This window comes from Thunnus albacares, chromosome 20 (genome assembly GCF_914725855.1).
Source record: "Thunnus albacares chromosome 20, fThuAlb1.1, whole genome shotgun sequence".
NCBI lineage: Eukaryota > Metazoa > Chordata > Actinopteri > Scombriformes > Scombridae > Thunnus > Thunnus albacares.
The window spans coordinates 7,085,168-7,108,873 of NC_058125.1; the positions used below are offsets into that span (position 1 = coordinate 7,085,168).

A 23,706-nucleotide genomic window follows, 5' to 3' on the forward strand; every position below is an offset into this window, starting at 1 on the left:
CTTGGCACACAGATGGGTGCGTGCAAAGGATGAACAGAAGGAGGATGAGAGACTCTGAAGAAACCCAGCGGGGCTATGAATGTTTTTGTCTCCAGGTTACTGCAACTGGAGCTGATGTTCAGGCTGTTCTCTGCTGCATGTAAGGCAAAATGCGACGGCCAAATGGCAGTGGGAGGAAACTATTTGATTTCAGCATCCACAAATCGTGGGTACCTGGCGTCCAGGGTGTACCATGACTGCCGCCCAGTGCATGCCGGGATAAACTGATATAGAAAATGTTTGGATGACATCATGGGCAGATTAACCTTTTTTGGAGGTCTTTGAGCAAAAAAATTGCTGTTGGGAGCATTACTGACCACCAGAATAGCCTGCCATTTGTGCTTTATGTGTGTAATGTACAGTGTACACAGTAGATCATACATGACAGCTTATTATATGCCTGGAGATGCAGACACCAACCAGTACTTGTATGCTGGTATAATCCTACCTGGCACCAGGTGGCTATTAGGTTAATCATGCAAACACAATCTAACTATAAAGGAAGGACTCTCTGTCTGTTTGTCTGTCCTTTGCATATCTCAAGAACTGTTTATCTGATTGACTTCACACTTGGCAGGTGTATTGCTTGGGACCCAAGGAAGTACAGTGTCCAATTTGGTGCAATTTGGACACACGACACATTTAATATTAATAAACTTTGAATAAACAAGCAAATAGGAAGTCCCTCAGCTCTGTGTCTGAGCGTGGAATATGCTCTCCAGAAGTAACGGAAGAACAGGGTGTTGAAGTGGTGACCATCTTTCGCTGCTGGAGTGGAGCATTTCTCTGAATCTGGAAATGAATTTGGATTAGTTTGAGTGGATATTCTTACTCAGGATAAAATTTGATGATTTGGAAATTGCATAGAGCCTAACTGGAAATGGCTAAATGACGTGTGTAATAGTCAAATAACAAACTACTGAAAATATTGAGTGTGAGGGTTCATTAAACCTCAAGTCACTGCATGAGTGGTTTTCACCAAAAAATTTTTATGTTTCTGATTTTTTTGTACTCCACAATAATAAAACCATAAGCATGAGCACAGCCGGCGATCAGAGCTGTACAGCAAGTCAGAGAACAGCAATTTCACATGGGAAAAAAGAGAAAAGTACACAGTGAAAACTCAGCTTTTAATCAAAAATAGACAGACTCTTAGGCTACTTCCCACAGGCAATTCAAAACCAGTATGTCTCATGTAAGTGCAAATCTTTTGAGCAAATATACCCACTCAAATGATCCAAACTGAAGCCACAGAAAATAAACGATTAAGAGCCCAATATGATTGATCCACTTTATTTTAGGATGCACATTTTTTCAAAAGCTCTCTGTTATATATTTTATTTTTAAAGGCAGTCCTCATTATACTTGAAGTGAACCTTTGGCTTTTGGGGGGCATGGGAGTCCTGGACACCAGGTAAGATGACCATGTTGCGTTTTGTTGGTTGGTTCAGCTTTTCTCTGAAGGTAAAGGATTTTTAATTCTCCTATACAGAGATCGCATTCACCTCCCTATTGTGGCCCCACTTTGTAATTTAGACTGTTAAGAAATTTAATACCGGGCAAAAAGTACAGAGTTAAATCAACATGGAACAGTTCATGTTTCCATTACCAAACTATCAACATTTTATTTATCACTTCTTCCAGTTTTGCTCCTATAATCTAACCCTAAACTCAGACAATGACTCAGACTATGACATGTAAGGTCATAGTTAACAGGTCATCACAGCCGGCTCACAGATTGAACTGAGCTTCTTATCATCTGTGTGAAAACAGCCGTCCGTATTGATCACTACCTACCGGACTGGTAAATATTGACCCATTGTGACTTCCCACCAGATCCTCAGATTAGAAGCAACTCACAGTGCCAGTTCAGTGGGAAAGCACGTGTATTTGCAAAAGCAGATCGCAAATAGGCGCAGTCACAGTGACTACAGCAAGTATATGTAAACAGCAGAAAGACCTTGAGTTATAAGGTTTCACACCTCTGCACATTTTGGTATAAACTCCTCCTTAATGATGTATGCTGCTGGGCTGCAAAGGCAAAATATCCACAGTTACTTTAAATGAAAGTATGCTACTTTTTTGCCTTAATATTTTTTGGTTTTGGTTTTTAGTTCAGCTTTTCCTGAAGGTGAAAAAAAACTAGCTGACAAAAAATTGATTATAACTGTCTTTGTTTGGCTATAATGGCTGTTGCTACCCAGTTATGTTACTTACTTACTTTACTTACTCTGGTGAGGTAGAGACTTTACAGTCGACAAAACATATTCTAAATTCTTTAATCTAAGTACTAATTACTCTGTTATATCTTACTATAATATTTCTGCCCATATGTTTTGACTTTATCAAACATCATCTTTTTCCTTTTACCATATTATATATTAATATGCAACAAACTGACACCAGTACTGGATGCAAAAATCAGACAGAACAGACAGTGAAGTTCAGTATAAAACATTCTTTACTTTGCCAATAATCAGACTTTAATTCAACAATTTGAAAGTAATTAGATAGAGTAAACAAATCATGTGGCAGAGGAAAGTATTAAGTTTGCAAGTGGTGATCAAAAGGAGGGAAAGGCAAGAATGAAGACATGCAAGCCCTCGTCAGTGCTGGCAGGGAACAACACTAAGTTACCACTTTATTAGGTCCACAAACTAATGCAGTCTAATACAACAGCCCTGCAACAAATCCCATCTTCATGAAGGTTTGCGCTACAGAAGCATCTAAACTGTCCATAAATTTCAGTTAGCACCACTCTAAAACAAAAGCTGAACATTTTAACCTTCATGAAGGTAGGCTTTATGACAGGATTGTTGTGTTAGACTGAATTTGTTTTCAGTTAGTTGTATCTATATACTGAGACCTATGGAGTACTGGGGAACAGGTGATGGGAGAGAGGCAGGAACCTGATGGGGAATCTCAATGGCAACTGTGAAGGGATAAGATGTTAGTATTGCAAGGTAGCAGGCTAAACAGGAGAAATCAAGGCTAAGATGGAGAGACAAAGACCTGATCAAACCAAGACTGTAAGCTTCTTTCTTTAGCTCAACAGTGAGTGTAGGGACTGTTATAACCTACTTTATTTTTCCAACTGTCACAGGTGGTACTGTGGTAGTAAAACTTCACAGTCAGCAGAATATTCATAACACAGCTACATCAGGAACACCACACCCAACGTTATGGTAAAGTTTGGCGCCCATTGTACATTTTGTCACGGTCTGAGTGGAACCATTGGGCAGGGGTGTTATTGGCTAAATGTGCCAGTTTACCATCTAAAACTTGAATCCTTAAACAGCAGCTGCAAAAGGTTTTATGAATTGAGGATAAGAGGAAACTCAACATGTACTGAAAACTGGCTTATAAGAGTTGGCTCATGAAGGTAGGAAAATGTAAAGGAGCAGTTAAAATTGCAGGAATTCCTTTTGTCAGGACAATGCTGATAAAAGGTGGTGCTGAAAACATTATGTGTCCACTAAGTGATGGCCCACCATGTTGTGGAAAGCTAGAAGTTCATGTTTATCCCCCAGAGGCCTTGTGGGTATAATTCAAAATTTGTGATGGGAGGTGCCATCACTCTTGGCCCCTTTCTCCAACATCCAAGCCAGCTTTCTAGGCACTCAGCCCAAACTGCAGAGGGAAGACAGGAGTAGTTACATCAGGTTTTGTGTGTTAGTGAATGTCTCAGTGACTCAGTCCAATCTTTTAAAAAGCCTCTAATTAAAAAGTTTAATAGACGATTAAACCACATCATCCAGTCTGTGTGTTTCTCGTTTCAGATTCATTCCTGCATAGCAATCAGACCAGTAGGTCCCAGGCCTGCGGTTTTACACACACACACACCCACACACACACACACACACACACATATACACACACACATATACACACACAGTACATACTGTAAAAGCTGAAAATGATCTTTTTCCCTTTCTATTTCTCTTGTTTATTTTTTTCTTCCTTTATTCGTACTCTGTCTTTCCTTCACGTCTTCTCTGTCTCTAATCCCCAACTTCTCAACCCCCACCACTGGGCCTGATGACGTCTCTAGTAGGCAGCACATGTGCAGGATTATCAGATGCTTGTAAGGGAGGAGATAGTGTTTCTCTCTCTATAATTTTCCAGTTTTTTACCGTCTTGCATTGTACAATGATCTGTCTCTGCCCAGGGTCAGACGCAGGTGTCGGGTTACTCGGTTCTGAGGGCCTGCAGCCGGAAAGAATCATGGGTTAAAATCAATAATCCCTGTCCTGTTCTGTGCACTTGCACCATTGGTTTTCTTAGATTTTCATGACTGATAAAATCACTGATAATACATTGCTGTAATAATGTGTGATGATAGGATAAGTAAAGAATGTTAGAAGTTTTAAAATTTGCTTTTCAAGAAAGCTAAAGTCCACAACCTTGCTGTTAGTATATAGCTGAAGTCAAGCATAACTGCTGCATTAGTCCAAATTGCTTGGCATCCGTTAAAACATCTATACCAGTTTTCACTTGTTTCTTATTTTCTATCAAATTGGAATGCCCAGTTCCCTATGCACTAAGGTCATTGTCAGTGCTACCTCCACTCTTGACCTGGGGAGGGAGACACTTATATTACCGACCCATTTCGCAGGTACCTTGACCAACAAATGAAGGCCCCAAGGCTACAACAAAGACATGATCCCTCACTGGCTTCCCAATTGTAAATATGGCCAATTATGTTAATCAGTACACAAGACTGGAGGTACTGGAAATCAAACCCCAGGTCCAGATGCATAAAAACTATGAACAAACATATCAATACTTCTGTCAATTTAGACCTGTAAGTGGAAAGAACAGTAAGAAAAAAGTCCCCATTGTTTTACATCAGCACACAGTTAAATCATTAAAGATGAAATACTCTAGACATATTTAGTTTTAATTAACCTCGGCTTGCTCGTCGGCACGCTTGTGCATTTGTAACTGAGCAATATGAAAAAAAAAAAGAAACAATAGAGGAACATAACTGCACTGTAACCATTTCTACCATGGTTTAGATGTGATAGGTCTTGGCTGGTTGCTAACGGCTGACAAAGAAGACAGATTGGTCTCTTCTGTGTGTGGATTTTGCATCAACTCACAGTAGGAACACACATACACTCGCACCTTGTGCCAGGCCCGCACACATATACACATACCTCATCCAGAGCAGTAACCCTGCTTGTAATGAGGAAAAAACAGATTTCTCTGTAATTAACTTCAAAGTAAAGGTGCTTACACCGGCCAATTGAACCAAACTAAAAGAAAGCGGAGATGCCCCCTCACTCACACAGCCCTGAAATTAAACAGACTACAGTGAGACAAGAATATTTGTATTCTTAATTCTCTCTCCGTGTCTACCCATTTTTTAATTTCATTTATCTCTGTGTTGATTTTTAGTTCTCCTATAGCTTTGTTTCCAAACCTCAGTGTTTTAGTTTGAACTCCAGCTAACCACAGACATTTGGCCAGTGGATTTTTTTGTTGAAAAATCAAATATACAGTAAGGAACCTGGAATCAGAGTTAGAGAAAATGAACTCCCTCTGTGCTACAGTCATGCCGTCATGAGAATGGCGATACAGTGGGATTATACATGTTGTGAAGCCAACCTAGATATGCAAATGTTAAATAAGCATGCATTGTTCTGCCTCTGGACTTCCCAATATCTGTCCAGACACAGAAAGTCACGATTAGGACTTTACTTGGCAATTTTTTCAGTATGTTGTCACTGATTTTAACCTATGAAAAGTGTATGTAAAAGTTGTAACTAACTATTAAAAAGTAAGAGTTGTTTTACTCTTACTGCTCTGTGGGTTTATATACAGGAATATGGCTACTGAAAAGGATTATTGCACCAGTATCTGTTTGTAAAATGTGGTGTCTATGTTCCTTTGTGCTCCACAGGGGCCAAAGCGTATTGTTTACAGAGAAAATTAAATTGGGTAGGTCACCAAAAGGCATAAATGGAAAAAGACATAAACAAGCATGCAACCTTCTAGAGGAGTATCATGTTTCAGATGGTGCGACAACAGGAACTAGAGGCTGATTTCTGCAGCCAAAAAAAAAAAAAGAAAAGAAAAGAAGAAAAACAAAGATGTGTGAGGTAAACATCTCAAGGGATGAACAGGGTTCAGTAGGTAATGTTTAGGATCACAGGTCATCTGGACATTTCAGTGTGTGTGTGTGTGTGTGTGTGTGTGTGTGTGTGTCTGTGAGTGTGTTACTGTCATGTGTCTGTGCACAGACATGCATGCAAGTGTGTGTCCAAGAGGAACATTAATGTAAGACTTGACCCTAGAAAGTTGACGTCTCACCTTGGGGTCATCCAGAGGTCAACCAGCTGTAGGCAAGAGTGATGGGAGCTGTTTGGCAGGGTTGAAATGTCGGGCTTGTGTTTAGACTTAGTGAAATACAGCTGCATGTTTTGTTCAATTCCCATGAGGAAATGTAATGATAAACATTTCTCTCTTTAAAGAAATGATACTGGGAGTTATAGAGTGTTCTGCTAACTCATTGGTTGTGAAACAGTTGAATCTGCTCCAGAAGTGACATTTTTTTGAAAGCAGGAAAAGCACAGATGTAATTAGTAACATAACGATGGCTTCATTCCACAGAAGCGTCCCAGTAAACCATGCCACTGAGCAAACATTACTAATAGCACGGCCCTAACACCTGCATGGAATGCAGCCGCCACTAATGTTATCAATTACACCTGTGCTTTTCCTGCTTTGAAAAGTCAGTGTCTGGTGTATAAAAGGTCACCTGCCACTACTGCATTCTGTGCATACCAGTGCAACCCTTAACAAGGCTAATCATTTTCTGTCTCCCCTTATGATAAACATACCGTAAATGACATTGTTAGTTAATGTTTGCAGTACAGGAAATACCACTGTATCCAAGTTCCCCGCAAACAGGTTTCTGCTGCAGGGCTAATGGTTGACTGCTGGAGTGACTCACGTCTGTATCACAACAGAGCTGTCATGGGTAACAAATACTGGGGTGTTTTTGTCCTGTTGGGTTATTTTTGTCATTCTTTATTTTGCAGTGAGAGAATATTGTTAAATGAGCACACGTCAGCATGACTTAAGAACATTGTTTTCCTCGACTGTGGATTCAATTATGAAATATTAACAACACACAGCATTTTTTCCTTATTCATTGTGAACCTCATAAGCATTGATTTGGTGGTTTGCAGTTCAAAAGATGTCTAGGTTTCTAGGTTGATGTCTAAGTGTGTCTAAATTTGAGTATAAAAGTGTGAATTGTTGTTTCAACAGCTTTTAAATGACAGTGTTTCAGTGCAGGTCCTGACTACACGTAGTTCGCAAATGTTGAAACTACAGGCTGCTCTGCTCCAAATGTTATAAAGATGTAGACACTTCTATAAACAAATCCACACACAACAAGAATACAGTCTTAAAGGGGACGTAACATGCTTTTTGTGATTTTCTGTTATTTTTATACTTTTATGATGTCAGATGTCTATGTTAAACCTGGTGAACGTATGTAAAAATGCCATCGTCAATTCAAAAGCCCAGGCTGCAGCCCGCTCTGTTACCTCTACTTCCCCATCGAACTGACTTCATATTGTTTTATTGTTCAAATTGCCATCTGCTCCATAGTTTTTGTTGCTAAGGTTGTTTCTAAGGTTGTTCCATGGGTTGTTCGCATTGTCAACTCACATATTTTGAATGGGATTTGGGCTCAAACATGTACAGATGTATTTAAGAACTTATATCTCGAGTAAAGAAAAAGAAAAAGCAGCAAAATCTGACTACTACTGTTTGTTTACGTAGCCATGGAGCCAGTGGAAGTCTGCTTAGGGGCCTTAAAGAGACAAGAGCTAAAACGGCCTGTTTCAGACAGAGGCTGAACCGAGGGGCTGCATAAAGCCAGTATAAGATACCGTATATATGTAGATTTTGACCTGTAAATCATGCAAAGATATTCCAGTAGAGCCCCAGAATATAAATACAGACCTGGAAATGTGCATGATATGTCTTGTTTAAATCCCAAAGATTTGATTAGGCTGATTTATCCTAATGCTTTGTGCATGTGTTTTTCCCAGTAACAATAACAATAAAACTTATGGCCTGAATCCCTCAGAATAAAAGTGTAATCTCCACATGTGTAAAGTGACAAAAACAATAATAATTTGGCAGAAACTTTGCAGAGTTCAAAGTCAAAATACTTGTGTCAGCTCATCAATTGTGTGGACATCATTGTACAGTGTTTGACTGGCTTTAAGGATTCATGGTCTTTACTTTACTGAGATATTTGTTTGTTTTCTTCCCAGTATCACAGCTCCACCTATTCATAGCAGCCACTGTTTGTTATGCCACTGAGTGTTGGTGAGGAGCATGCGATCACTTTGAAAAAAAAAAAAAAATGATGTCAGTACTTTCTAACGGATTTTACAATGTTGCTGTGAACTCTCGAACCATTTCTGAATTATACCACATCCGCATTCAGCGGAAAGGTTTTAAAATTTAAAAGGACTCCTCACACCCGGCCAACCCACTATTCAATCATCTCCCTTCGGATTAAAGACTCTGCAGTATTAAGACCAGAACATCTCACTTCCACAACAGCACTTACTGAAGCAATCCACATCCTAAATGCTTCACTGGTTATATAAACTTGTATAAAGTCCTTGAGCCCATGCACTTTAATTTGTCACTTTAAGGGCATAGGGTTACATTAATTGAAATATTGTAATATAATTGTAAGAGCATGTTGTTGTGGTCTCTTCCTGTATGTATTGTGTTGTTATATGTTTACTTTTTTTTTTTTTTTTTTTTTACAAATTCATACAAATTCCAAATCAACTATAAAATTGAAAAATTACAATAAATGATTGAATCTTGATGTAACCTGATCCGTAGATTATCTTCACTCCCAGCCATTCTTGGATTTCCTTGTCATCCTCTCCATGCTCTAAACTGATGCATCCAACTTCCGGGTCACATGAGGATAGGTGGCTTAGGAATTGTGAAATGAGAGACATGACATTCCCCTCATATTTCATTCATTTCCCCTCTTTGCTTGTTAAACCTGTCTCCCGTCTGTCCTACGCTTGCCACATGTACATAATGAGCTATCTAAATGTATTAGGTGTCCTAATCTGTTGTCACGGAGCTTGTCTGTGCCATCAGACTGTGTCAGTGCTAGCAAATGTCACACAGTTATGCAAGACAAGGAAACAGGACCGCTGTTAACATATCTCCTTATCAGGTCGTCACGGTTTTTAGTCCTAAACAGTAGTCATATCTCAGTTGTCCTGTTAAATATTTGGCCCGTATTAGCATGACACACCTGCTCCTGGACTAAACGGTTTCTCTGGTCGGTCAGTGTAATATCATGGTGTTATAGTTACTTTTTAGAAATACAAACAATACAATATAAATTCACTGACACAACAGTATTAAACCTTTATGAAAAAGGGATTTTGACTATGAGGTATCTAAACCAACAATACAACTTTGAGTAAAACGGACAGTACTTTATTCATTGGAAGGTGAGGAAATTGAATTCAATATAGACAGCTGGCTTATAGCTTATTTGGATTCAGTATCTATGGAGCAAGCAGCATCAGTTCTTCAAGATCTGGGCAGTTGCCATATCCCTATTCTGAACCCAGGTCATCATCAAGACACAAGGGGCTTGATGGTTTCCTTCCCAATCCCCAAGATATGAAAATGTTTTTGTTTTATTGTAAACATGATTTCAAATGGTTTTAAGATAAGTATTCTGCACTCTCTGCCCTGATCCTGGTCCTGATGGAGGGAAGCTGGGCACCAGACCTGTTGTTGTTAGCCGGTCTGATTCTTAGTGCCTGATTCACAGAACCAGAAGCCTGTACTAAGAAGCACTCTGTACACTCTGATTTCATCACTGCAGCTCGGAATAACATAAGACAACCGTGTGATGATAACTGGAAATAAAAACAAAAGCCTGTCTTTTATTAGAAAAATAATCCACACACTGTTAATTGGCTCCCATTATTATAAATGCAACATTTGAGTCAGATAGACCTCATCAGTCGTTAACTACTGTACTTTTCCACTCTTTGTTTCAGAAGCAGAAACAGTCTGGCAATACTTTTAGTTTTTTCTATGTGACATATTCAGAATGGTTTCTTCATCTTCCAACTAAATAGCAAAAAAATACTCACTCACATGTAATAATTCCTACATGGATTTTAAGCCTTAGCCTACTTTTAAAATGATTAAAATGATTAATGTGATATATCCTGTCCTGTCAGTGTGTCTGTATATTGTTTTTGTTGTAATAGAAATCTGGAAAATAAAAAAAAAGTATCTGGAAAAAAAGCATTACAACAGTCCATCTAATCTGGGACTGTTTCACACCTGAACACTGCATTTCATTTGTGGTCACTAAAGTTCAGTGTGTCTGATGTTTTGTTCTTGTAAACTCAATGAGTGTTTGAAGATGGGAAAAAAATCATTTTTGTGGTACGAGTCATTTTGTTTTAAATTTGTAAACTTAGTTATTTTTAACTGAAAAGGTCATGGAAGTCTTCAGGTCTTCATAACTTGTCTAAATTTTGACGGTTTGGCATTGCTTCACACAGTCTTGAGACACTGCTGCCAGGAAACTATGGTTTATTACAACTTGGGTTTTGTTCATGGCTCCAACCATTGGTTCTATCAGGTCTGATAACACACCAAAACCCACCAAAGTAAGTGCTGACATCTTGAAGTGCAGCAACATGCAGGAATAGGTTTAACAGGGTTACAATCATTAGCAGTCAGACAACCCTTAGTTGTAATAAACCGTAGCTTTCCTAACCTTCTGTGCCATGTTTGTCACATTTAAAGTCAACTTGCTGAGTTTTCATATAGACACTCGAAAGTTATGTTTACATTCAAAGAGCATTTCCTTCCTCATAAAACATTTGCACGCAATCGATTATTTTAATTTAGTTTAATATTTTAAACCCAGCATCGTTCAAATTCATGTTTACTTGCTAATAGTCTTCACTGCCTTTGCTGGCAGTACAGCCACAAACTGCCAATCACAGGAAAAGAGTGAAACTGAGTTCAAGTGTGTCCTTGTGCGCATGCATGATACAAACAGGGACCCACTTGTAAAAACACTGCTCATTAGCGCTACTAGTGGTCAAACATTTCACAGGAGGGTACCTTTAACTGTGAATATATATATACGTCATTGTTCCTTTCTGACAGTGTTTTCTGGGTGATGCTTTCATTTCAATCCTACTGTCCTGTTGTTTAATACCAAATTTATTTTTAGTGTCAATAAATACTAAAGTCACTCTGACTAAAGATGAGTAAAAATGGGCCTCTTCAAGTAGTTTTTGCAAATTAAGAGTAAAACAAGCAAGCACCAACTCTTTGTTTCCCATAAGAGCATCTGGGTTAATCACTATTAATTTCAATTCTTTATCCTGTAGGTGTGATTATAACAAGCTTTTGGCTAAAATTAGCTGTTGTCTGTAACATTCAGTTTAATTTTGAGCCAGATTATTCAGAAAACCTCTGACTTTACCTGGACTACTGTATGTGTGTGTGTGTGTGTGTGTGTGTGTGGTCCATTAACCTTCTTTCCTTGGCTATGTTACCCCATAACATCACACAACTAATCCCACTGTTACCTCTCATTCTCATGCCAGCACGACAACACTCATTCACCTCCTTACGTCAAACTGCTTATCAACTAATAAACTCTCAGACTATGATATCATCATTGAGCATCCACACAGGAAGCAGTTACTTAGGAGGACTCAGTGGAACAGAAACTATAAAAAGCCTGCATGGTAACAAAGCTGGTAAATAATCACAGACAAGTTATTTCATGATGTACAGTCGATGACTTCATTTAACCCGGTCAGTCAACCCTCACGCTGTTTTTGTAGTTCCTGGTGATGAGGATGTGCTACAGGAGGCTACAGGGGACAAATGAGTCACCGTGCTTTTATGGACAGATGTAGGCAAAAGATAACTGTGTCAGCAGTGGATATGGATTGTTGTCCAGATGATATCACAATAATAAAAAAGTAAACATGCACATCATTTGATATGTTCGTTTCTAGGGTGCTACACATTCCCATTAAGTGGTTTGGTTTTGAATCCTGATACTGGCAGTTACTGACGCTTTATGAAGTCTGTGCTTCAAATGAGCAATAACAAAAATGGAAAGGAAAATTAAAGGAGGAAATGATTGAGTTAGATAAAACAAGCATTAATTATATAATATTATACTAAAATCAAGTGAAGATAACATTAAAGAAAACTCAAAAGTTATTCAAAGGTACAGTACATGGGAATATTCAAAACTGGCCACAATCAAATTCTCCAGTATGAAAAGATGGTTGACCATCTACTTTTTAAAAATATATAGACATGCACACACACACCTGTACACACAGTATATACAAATAGATGTATACAAATGGAGTTGAACCAGACCGTAATATGTAAATAGGTAGGCAAACAACATTGAAGAGATGAAGAAGTATCATCATTATATTAACGACTAGAGTGTAACATAGCATAATGTCACTGTCACTAGTTGAAGTGTCACCTGATGGAAGCATGTAATGATTCACATTTTATGTTGCCATAGTTTTGTATATTTGCTTAAAATTTGCATAACATTTTAATGTAAGTATGACCTGTGTGTGTGTGTGTGTGTGTGTGTGTTTCCATACATAACAGATCCACCTGTCTGCCGTTGACCACACACACCAATAAATGTCCCCTCACAGAGTGCATCTCGTGTGTATACATCGGTAATGCCTGACAGCACCCTTACCATGGAAACGGCTCCACCCAAAACTTCCACAGTATGAACTCAGAGCCGTTTTCTTGTAATTCACGCTGTTGCTTATCTTCTGTAAAGGTGAAGTGAACAAAGTGTATGTTTAGCTAACATCAGCTATAGTTTGTTTAGCTACCTTTAACCTAGCTATTTTTGAGACTATCAAAATGTCCTAGTGCACTTAAATCAACTAACTCTTACTCTACAATATTAAAAAGCTTATCCCACAGATGTTATGGGGAACTTTACTCCTCTCTCTCTGGCAATGTTTGATCTACTAACTATCTGTTATACAAATGACTTTGAACCTTAGTCTTTTATTTATTAGTCATCCATCTAACAAGTAATGAGAAACGTTGAGATGACGATGACGGGAACTTGGCGACATCATTTGCTCTTCGTGTGTCACATTCCTAAAGCAACATATACCTGTACTCGTTCTGAACGCTTTCTCACATACACTTTTGTTCTTTTGTGTGTGCCACCATTTCCTAGTTGTAACTGAGCTGTGTGGAGTGTGCTGGGTGCGGTGCCAAGGCTGCGTTTTCCCATGCATCGTAAACTGCCCTCAGTGCATGACAGTGGCTGTAGGGTGCCCTGTAAAGAGACCGGGGGGGGGGGGGGATGTGAGTTGTGTGCCAAAGCATTATGCTATGTGGCATACATTACTATATGTCAGACTATTAAACATATATTGCCCTGTATGCTGTATGTGCAAAAAGTTATTTGGAACAAGATTCCTTTAGACTAGCTGTGTGTTTTGTGTGGCAGTGTTGCTCCAGGCTTGTACTTGGCGTTCTAGAGCTCATTGTGCTGCGGTTAACGTTGAACTGGTGGTGTTTTTAGATGAAAGCAACTAATCTCAGAGAGAGAGAGAGAGGCAATCAGACACAAACACACCCCCAGAGAGGAAGATTCACAAAATACCAGGCTACTACCAATGAAGAGAGATAACAAGCAAGCGATGCTGTTAAGCTTGCTTTTACATTTGAACGAGAATGCACTGACACACACACACACAGGTGGGCCAATCAGGTCATCTGGGATGCGTTAATGCTCTCCAGGATCAGTCCCTCACTGCTGCTGTTTAACTCTCCTCCATCTGGCCTCAGACCAGAGTTCGGAAGAGACAATCGGCCTCCTCAGAGAGACAGACAGAGGCACAGGAAGGGATCACTGAGACCTGAACCGTGAAAGGGGAACATCTGATCAAATATTCAGAGTTTAGATGTTTAGATAATAGCTCATGTAAGGATTTAATCAGAGAAAGAGGAACATATACACAATATATTCAGGCAGCCACCCTCCACTGGTGTAAGTTGAGATAAAGATGGCAAACGCTGTGAAATCGTACATGCTCGCAGCCGTGTTTATGTTGGCGCAATGCAACATTTACATAAACTGAGGAAAAATATGTAATGATAAACTTAGCTTATGCAAAGCAGGTAATATAGCAGCTTGTTTGCAATCAATGGACATACAGAACACCATCATTCAGTGGAAAAACACATTAATATATGCAACTTAGTGGATGCTTCAATGCAAAATACTTCATAGTAGATGATTGTCAGCCATGGGAGACTGAATAGTTTGTAATTTATGCTCATGCTTGCTCTAGCACATTTTTCAAATATGCTTAAAGTGCCCTGGTAGAGTTGGCGCCCGCATGCTGTGAATTGCAAAGGTGCAAATATCCATCTATCTATCCAAATCTTTCCTCACCTGGCCATCCATCCATCTCTTCTTGGCAGTCTTGACACACCTGAGACAGCATGGTGCCCGTCTGTCTGTCTCTCCCTCCCCACTCCACTATTTCTTCTTTTAGGAGGCAGAAAAAAAAAAGAAGAGAAAAACAACTTCCTGCTCTGAATTAAGACTCGTTCTAGACTCCTGAATTGATGACTACATTTTCAGAAATCCAAACATTTCTGGTGTAGGGCTCAGGCTGTTTTCCCAGTTGTCCTGAGCCACAGGCAGAAAAATGACAAACTTGATGGAGCTACGTGGGTTGTTCAGCAAGAGTATTCCTAGGAATCCCACATTAATATTGGATGTATCCGAACCTCACAATTACCTCAAATGCCAGAGTTAAGTGCCAGTGTAGAAAGTATTGTGGGCTATATGTAGCGAAGGGGAAATCAGGGTGTGGAGTTTACATCCTGTTACAGACCTGCAATTACTGTTTGCCTCTTTTATTAACTGTAACTACTTTCCTCTGACCTTAAACACACCATAGTTGCAATGTGCATATATATATATATATATATATATATATATATATATATATATATATATATATATATATATATATATATATATATATATATTATAGAGAGTATTTTGAAATTTGTTGGAATCACCCAATGTAGACATTCTCATCTGGTGATAAGGTTGGGTTGTTGTGAGTCAACTTGCAGAAACTGAAAATTTCTTTGATCAACATGTTATATGAGCTGCTACTATCAAGTTTATTGCTTCTCTATTAACCAAAAATGACATAGACACATATAACATATCTAACATGAGCACAATGTCCAGTTGAAGTCAACACAAAAAAGCAATTCAGTCTGATTATCAGGCTTTTTTTTTTGCAAATAAGCTTTTTATCCCTCTAGCTTGTGTAAAAGTCGCCTGTCATATATTTCACTGAACCATTAATAATGACTTCCTGACCATCATATTGTAGAACAGCAGGAAGACTGCACCCCCATATGCTCTTACATGTCCCAGAATGTCTTACAGCTGTTAGTTGTTTTTTTTTTCTTCTTTGTTTCAGCTCAGGATTTTGTCAGACATTAAAAACCTAATGCTTACCCTTTTTTCTTTTTTAGATCATTGAAACATTCTCTGCTATCATCCTTCATTGTAGTTGCATGAAATATCAGGACATGACATCGCATTATCTAGCCAGTTACTCACAGGAATAAGAAAAACAGATACGGAAATGAAAAGTACATCAGTAGTACATGGTTCATGTTGGAAACACTACAGCGTACGTACAGCTGCGCATCTGGATGTTTCTACTTGCTTGTGTAATAAAATAAAAGATTACTTTTCTATTACATTGAATTCTTATTTCCAGACTTTAAGCACTAGCTACTGTATCCCATAGCTGATTTATTGGCTGGTGTGATTTTCCATTCTCAATCACAGAGAGAGAACTTTCATGGTGTGTAATCATCCAAATCTCCTCTGTACAAATCTGTCCCCAGGCTCATTCTAAGCCAGGCTTACTTTTTTTTTTTTTTTTCTTTTTGGCTGGATACTGTCTGTACAGATACAGTAACACTCACATCTGTAGACACATGCAGGCATACAGGACAACACACATAATAGTCCTCATCAAAAACTGAAGGGAAAATCAATGTTTGATTTAACCCAGACACCATGCAACTTAAATGTATTTCCAGCAATCTAAAACACTCACCGTAGTAAATGTCAGGTCTTTGTATTAGTCCACCTGAATCAAAGAAAAGGAGTCTAGAGCTGCTGTTTCACTCCACCGTTAAACAATCATCCATCCATCCTTGAAGTGGCACAGAGACCTCGTTTCCACACCCACAGTAGCAGAAAAGAGTCCAGCGACAAGACATGTTGGATAACCACCAAAACATATAAACAGCTAAATGTTCAGTCCGTTTGTTTTTCTTGGAAACTGTCAAAAAGCATTCTGAAAAATGAAGGACATAACAAAGTAAAGTAACATTAGATGAGGCAGATGATGGAAATTAGCACAAAATAATTGCACTCATTACCACAAAAACGTTACAGTATAGATTTAACATCCTGTTAATCACTGCCTGTTGTGTTTCCTGTTTTATTTTGTAGTACTCACATGTCTTGTCGTTTTACTTCCTGCCCTCGAGTGTCTTCCGCTCCCTTGATCATCCACACCTGCTTCCAATTACTCACCTGCCCCTGGTTTTGCTATCATCCAACCCCATATAGTATATATATACTCCTGTTTTCCCTGTTCTGCTGCCAGATCGTCTTTGTTCATCCTTGTGTGTTCATCGCTTTCCAGCAGTTTTTCCCTTAGTTTAAGTCTCCATGGTTTTTGACATTTCTTTTTTTTTTCTCAGTTTTTTGGATTTTTGCCTACTCCCTGCCTGGATTTGCTGGTTTGATTTGGACTGATGTACATGTGTATGACTGCCTGGCTTTCCAATAAAGACTTTGCCTACTTTTTGAATCTTACCTTGTGTCCTGAGTCTTTCTCTGTGTCTGATCTGCCCAGAATCGTTACAATAGACTGTGAAGCACATTAATTTTTCTTTTACCTGAAAGTCGAGATGATAAATTCATTTTCATGGAAACCTTTTTAGCATTTTGTTCCCACGCAGCACACCATTCAACAGGCCTATTTTTTAACAGCAACTTTCAACTGTCGTCGTAGGAAAATCACAGGTGTTATTAATAACGCTAACGATGGCTCTGCTGTATTCATGTGTCCCTGTAAGCCATGACAGTTTGACAGTGAGCCAACATGTGCAACACCAGGACCCTGAAACTGTCATTATTCATATTTTTCATACTGTGACATGTCAAAAAGGTCTCCGTGTGAAAGGCCTATCTGTCAGTGTCTACATTATGCAAGTGTGTGAGTTTTCCTGAGAGTGAGTTTCACCTGCACTGAACTGATCTGCTGTATCATGTTGGCTTGGCACTTGTAGGCTTAGTGATTGATTCATATTCCACAGCCTTTCCAGTGTTTCTCAATTTCCTCTGATGGCCCCTCTATCTGTGGACTTTGATTTAGAGCGACTGGTTAGCTTGTCACGGGTTTTGATATGAAAATTCATAGTGAGGAGATATCAAATCCTAATGTTTTGGGTGAATCCTTGTCACGTGAAAGGTCACGTTAAGTTCAGTCATGATTTATGAACAGGAAGCATCTGTGACACTTTGTTATTTGAGTAAAGTATATGTTTCCTGCTGAGGAACATTTACTCAGACTTTGTCAGTTATCCAAGGCGATGCCTTGAAGGAAATGAGAACGACAAAGGAACAGCCCATATTGTTGTCACCATTTGGCATACATTTTGGCATTGTAAAATATGATTAACAAACGTGTTAAATCATAAACCCAGTATTTTAAAACCAGTGCAGTCCAAACTGAATGTGAAATTACCAATGTCAAGACATGTTGTATGATTTGGAGTGTAAGCACATGCAAAATAAAATTGTTGGCATCAGTCTGTTAATTTGACTTCAAAATGTATACATTGAACACTGATATTCTGCATACTCTATACAAGTACATGAAAAATGCACAAATAAACATGACAGTTTCTATTGCATGCTTTAGCTTTCATTGGTGGATCTGTATAGTCTTGAAGCTAGCTTTGCTCGTGTTTTAACCCTCCATGTTGACCATTGTTGCTCTTTGCCCAGCCAGAGGTTTCCAATCATTTCTGTATGCTACAGAATTTAACTTGCAGAGACTTGAAACTTGCTTGATCCACAGGTGAACATGCATGCTTAGCTTTGTATATGAATTTGTTTAATTACTGCAATAAAAAAAAGTATTGCATGCTATGCTTTGGTGTGATTTGTAGTTAATGAGCAAAAACATGCTAAACTTCACTGTATAGATACATGTGCATGTAGGGTAGATATTGAAGTGTTGGGGGCATTGATAATGCAAACAAGCCACAAGCAGTTCTACTGTGAAACTATTCACACATATTTTGTTGAAAATTGATTGTTGTATTGGAAAAGATGAGAAAATTGAGTCGGGTTGGCATTATGCTTTGTAAAGCTAACTTCATTAACTGTTTTGTATGTGATGGACGACTGGTTTCTTTTCGTCAGTAGTTAACAAGCGTGGTGGAGAAATGATAGAGGGGAGAGAGTGAGCTATGCGTGTCTAATGACCAAAGAGCTTATAGCCAACCAGCTGGCACAAACCTGTATGCTGTAATATCTGCAGCCAGTATCCCACTGGCACTACTGACCAACTGTCGTCATTCTCTTTATGAAGTATGGAAGCCGTTGCGTCGCAGCAGACAAACAGACTGACCTTTTGAGCTGTCAGTCACATTAACAAGCCAGTAAAATCCCACCCTCGCCGTTGCAGGGGCGGGACCCTGGGTGGGGGGTTGTTGCCCTGTTAAAGTTAATGAGAGCTCATATCTTTTACTGGCAAATTTTCACCTGCATGGCATGGGGCTTGAACACCAGAGTGCGTCTCCTTTCCAAACGCTGCTGCTACTGCATTTCATTAATAAACGGCTGACGCAAGTGTGTTGTGTATGGTGTATGAAGGTGTGAACAGTCGGTTGTTTTTATAATTCCTCAGTCCCCACGGTGTCACTACTCCTGTGCAATGATGCAAGCCAGTTCTTTTATATCTGAGGTGGGAAAAACACATTTTACCCAGTGTTGAGATGAATAAAAGCCTAAATGCTTAACACATGTCAGATAATGATCGGTAATACTGAGTTATTTGTGTACATAGCTTATCTTATGGAGAAAATGGACCTTGCTTTCATGTTAAAGTGTTGAGCATGTGCCACAGACGACTTTTAATATGTAAGTTGTGTGACTAGGACTCTGTATGTTTTGTAGTTTTCAGATACTACTGCCAATATGGCCTCTAATTTATCTTTCGATTTGCTAAACTAATGCTGTTTGAGAGCACTCATTGCCCTCTGTTCACTATTACCTGTGCACTAATCCTCTCCTCTGTGGCTATCCGTGGAAAAGTATTTAAAGAGTCATCAAAGATTGATTTTCCATCCAACATCAGATTTTGTGTTTCGCAGCAGCTTAGCTGAGGTTTATGAGCCTTTTATGTAGTCATGTGCACCAGATTTGATAACATATCATTTTGTTGTTGAATGTGGGACAAGATAAATAGCTGTCATTTTTACAGGATACATGGGGAAATCTGTGGTTTGAATTTCCTTGGCCGACTATAGCAGTCGCCATGACAACCAGGAAATGTTTTCATTAAAGACAACACTGTGGTTTTTCATCTTTTTTCTTTCTTTGCTGTTACAGTGTGTGTAAACGCATGTGCACCCTTGTGTGGGCTTGTGTTTGGGTGTGATGTGTGCACATGCTATCCATTCCCAGGTATTTGTACGTGGGGCGCCACACTGACCAAACAAACCTGTCGAGGGAGACGTGTGACGGAACGTCCATATGTAAACCTGATCCTCTGTTTGCAGGAGAAGCCAAACAGGCTGTGTTAACCATCCACTCTGATGTTATCTGAGAGAATCTGATCTCAGTCTGTGGTGGATGGGGGAATGTGGTTCAGCTTGACAGAGGTATCCCAGCCACACACAGCGAGTCTGACATACAGGAGGGACACTGGCAGCTACAGTTTATTATTTTCTTTATTCAGTCATATATGTGAAATGAAGGGTAGCGTAAAGGATTGAGGACGGCAATATGGAAACGAGATTCACTGGTTGAGATCTGGTGGAAATTAGGTGGAAACTACATTTGGATTGACGAAAGATTACAAGCTCGCCAAGATCACACAAAACTGGTTTCTGAGCTGTTTTTTTCCCCATTCAGTTCAATGATATACTAAATGTAACTTAACATAGAAACCAAATATAACAATCATACAGGTGTATGTAATGGCCACCTGTTTAAATAATTTCAATTTAGTTGTTTAGAGAAATCAGTTTTGTTTGTCATGGTGGATGGGTTAATATTACTACACTCCCCATGACTCATCCACTGTTGCTATGGAGAAGAACCCAGTCAGAGGTGCAGATCAAAGGTGTAGTAAAATCTAAATGTTAAAGTTGTAAAAATTGATTAAACCCGCAGATTGTAAAAAGTTTTCTCAGCGCTGTAATCTCTAGATCTCACCCACTATTAGTACTGCATGTCACAGACTTTTTAAGCCACATTGTAAACTTTTTTTTTGTTTTTTTTAGAGAACTGGATCAACAAATATGCAGATTGCCATGAAATTTGGTACTTATAGTATTGTATTGTATTATAGTATTGATAAATCATCAATAGATGGATTAGCACACAATTTTGACATTCAAGGTTCCCAGATGATGTTTGAGTGAAATGCCTCAACAACTATTAGATGGATTGGCATGGAACTTGGTACACACACCCACGTCCTCCACATGATAAACTGTAATAACTTTGGTAATTTCCTGACTTGGTATATTGCATCATTAAATTTGTCCGGTTGAGAAAAAGTAATGACTCTTCATCAACCTCAACTGTTCTTTGTGTCTGCTAATTAGCAAATGATAGCCTAAACTAGGATAGCGAACAACATTATACTTACTAAAGGTCAGCATGTTAGCATTATCACTGGGAGCATGTGAGTGTGATGATGTTAGCATTTAACTCAAAGCACCACTGCACCTACATGCTATTTCACAGGGCCACTAGAATGAATGTAGACTCTTTGCTCTTGTGGTAAAATTCCTCACAACTGTGTTTTACTATACAGATATCTTTCTTTGAAATTCAGGAAAAAGGACTGACTGATGTTTGTTCTACTTTCTTGAGTTCAGAGTCTAGTCTAAGACAGCCTATCTTGTATAATCCTCACAGTATTCTAATTATTTCATATCAATAAATATGACAGAGGTAGAATCAAATAGGGAGCCATTCAAAGGCCTGGCCATTTTTTGGATGTCACACTTCCACAATTAGTTGGTTTTGGTGGTGCGTGAAACAAACAAACATCAACAACAACTACATAGAAAAACAGAGGAGGTTTCCAAGAACTCCAACTAAACCACACCAGGCTGAGAGGAGCAGGGCAGCACACTCCAGACTCAGGTAGCAATGGTTTACAGAAGGAGCAGAATGCCTGTTTGTTTAAGGCTGTCGGTTATGGAGCGTGACCAAACAGACTCTTAACCACATTCCTTCTTTCTTTCTCTCTCTCTCTCTCTTCCCTGCTCACACTCTCGGTCGGCCCCTGTCTCTCTGAAAAGCGGGTACATCCACACTGCAGTCCTTCATGTTTGTTTCCAAACTGCTCACATCATATCATACCTGATGACTTTGTATGACTAGTCCTTTCTGTTGTGAGTAAATTATATCTCGGACAATGACTGAGTGGCGTTGAAATGACAAAAAACAAACAAAAGATCATATCTGCTTTTCCAGTCCGTTTCAAAAGCACAACCGTAAATTACAGCAAAATCTGTCAGTACAATACCTGAAGCATAAAAACCCACAAAATACTGCACTGCCTCTAATGTGTGCTAACCGTCAACACCAGCCAAGTCTTTACAGTATGTTATGTCTCCTTTTGCTTAAAATTAGTGCTTTTAAAACTGCCGTGGCATATCAAGTATGACAACCAATTTTGTTATGGTTACAAATTCCAGTTGCCTTGGAACCTTATACCAACAGATAATAACAACAAATAATAATTAATGAAAATGTCTTCAAGCAGTTTTTGCTGCAATCAAGATAGAAACACTTGGATTGTGTATATAGTTCCATGAATGCCATTACAATCATTGAATTTAACATTAGTTTCACATATATACTTTTACTGTAATTCTAATTACTTTTCCCATAATATCCTGTAAAAAAAAGTATATCATAGGCTTTATTTTTCATAATATCACCATCAATTTGTCATCTTTCAACTGCAAAATGTATGCCGTCCACTCTTTGAAAAATCAGGTTTAGCTGTACTTACTTTATTTAAGGTTAAAATCTGTTATTTTGCATAGGGTGAAATGTTGTGTTATGACAATTCTGCTCATGGTTTTGCTTACTGTTTTGTCAAAAACCACCCTGGTTGAGTCTATACTGTCCAGTCCTGTTTGTACAAATTAAACAAAAATTCCTAATACATTTTAGTGTCATCAAGATGAAGTAAATTTTACTCTGAAGAATAAAAATACATTTGAATTCATGGAAGCACCAAAGAAGACATGCAGTAGGTAAATACTGGTGAGTCCATGTGATTTTTGTTTACAAGTCCAGGTTCACTTGTATTAAAGTGGCGTGAACCTAAAAAATACCCGGAAATGTAAAACAAGCGGTGGACCAACCAACAGACCAGCATTGCCGCTAGCATGGCTAAAAAAGGGGATTGGGGTGATTTTATCATCCCATGTCCCTGACCATGTGCCTCCACAGGTTGGTACATGACTTAATCCAGTGGTATAAGCCACTGTAACCTAGTGTTTCACCACTGTTTTGTGAAGCAGCACTGCTGTTGCTACAGCTGATCCCTTGTTACTGAACCCACGTAATACCATGTAATATTATGTCTTTGTACGCTCGCTGCAGCTCAGCGGTCGCATTTGATTCACTTGTTTTCCACACTGCATCGTGCCAGCGCTATGGTTAGCAGCAGAGCGCTCTCGAGGGGCATGACTCTCTTTGGTTTTGGACCTGAGCAGACTTACTTCCATTTAATGAGGCCCGTCTTTAAAAATGAGAGACAGAGAAAGAGAGTGAGAGAAACATATCCTTCGCTCTGTTCTGTCTGAACAGCTGCATCTGTGGTTTTATCCTCTGATGGTGCTGTGGTTTTGGGAGTTGTGCCCTTTAGACAATCTACCTCTGCTCTGATGTTTGGAGAGAGAGAGAGAGAGAGAATGAGATACACATCGTTGGCACAAAGTAACATGGACTCTTGCAGAATGATTGATAGCACATAATTAAAACACAAAATGGCACTTGGTTAAGTAACTTACTGTGAGACCATAGTCGACCAAATGGCAAACACTTATTCAAACCAAATCATTAATAATTAAGAAATATGGCATTATGAACTTTATGCAATGATTCTATCCCCAAAATGGACATAGAACATTTTGAATTATAACAGCTCAAGTGCTAAATGGCAACAGGCTTCGCCACAGTAACCAAAACACCATGCAACATTTAGTCTCCAC

The 23,706-nt window shown here is 39.0% G+C and overlaps 2 long non-coding RNA genes across 2 annotated transcripts in view; one reads left to right on the plus strand and one right to left on the minus strand.

Moving 5' to 3' along the window:
* Positions 1-23,706, plus strand: part of LOC122971621 — a 123,843-nt gene that overhangs the window by 98,312 nt on the left and 1,825 nt on the right. The window lies entirely within an intron of this gene.
* LOC122971623 lies at positions 10,328-18,098 on the minus strand. The gene is made up of 3 exons (XR_006399537.1): positions 16,272-18,098; positions 14,567-14,662; positions 10,328-14,027 (listed from the first exon to the last, which is right to left on the minus strand). It is a non-coding gene; the product is annotated as an uncharacterized LOC122971623 (long non-coding RNA).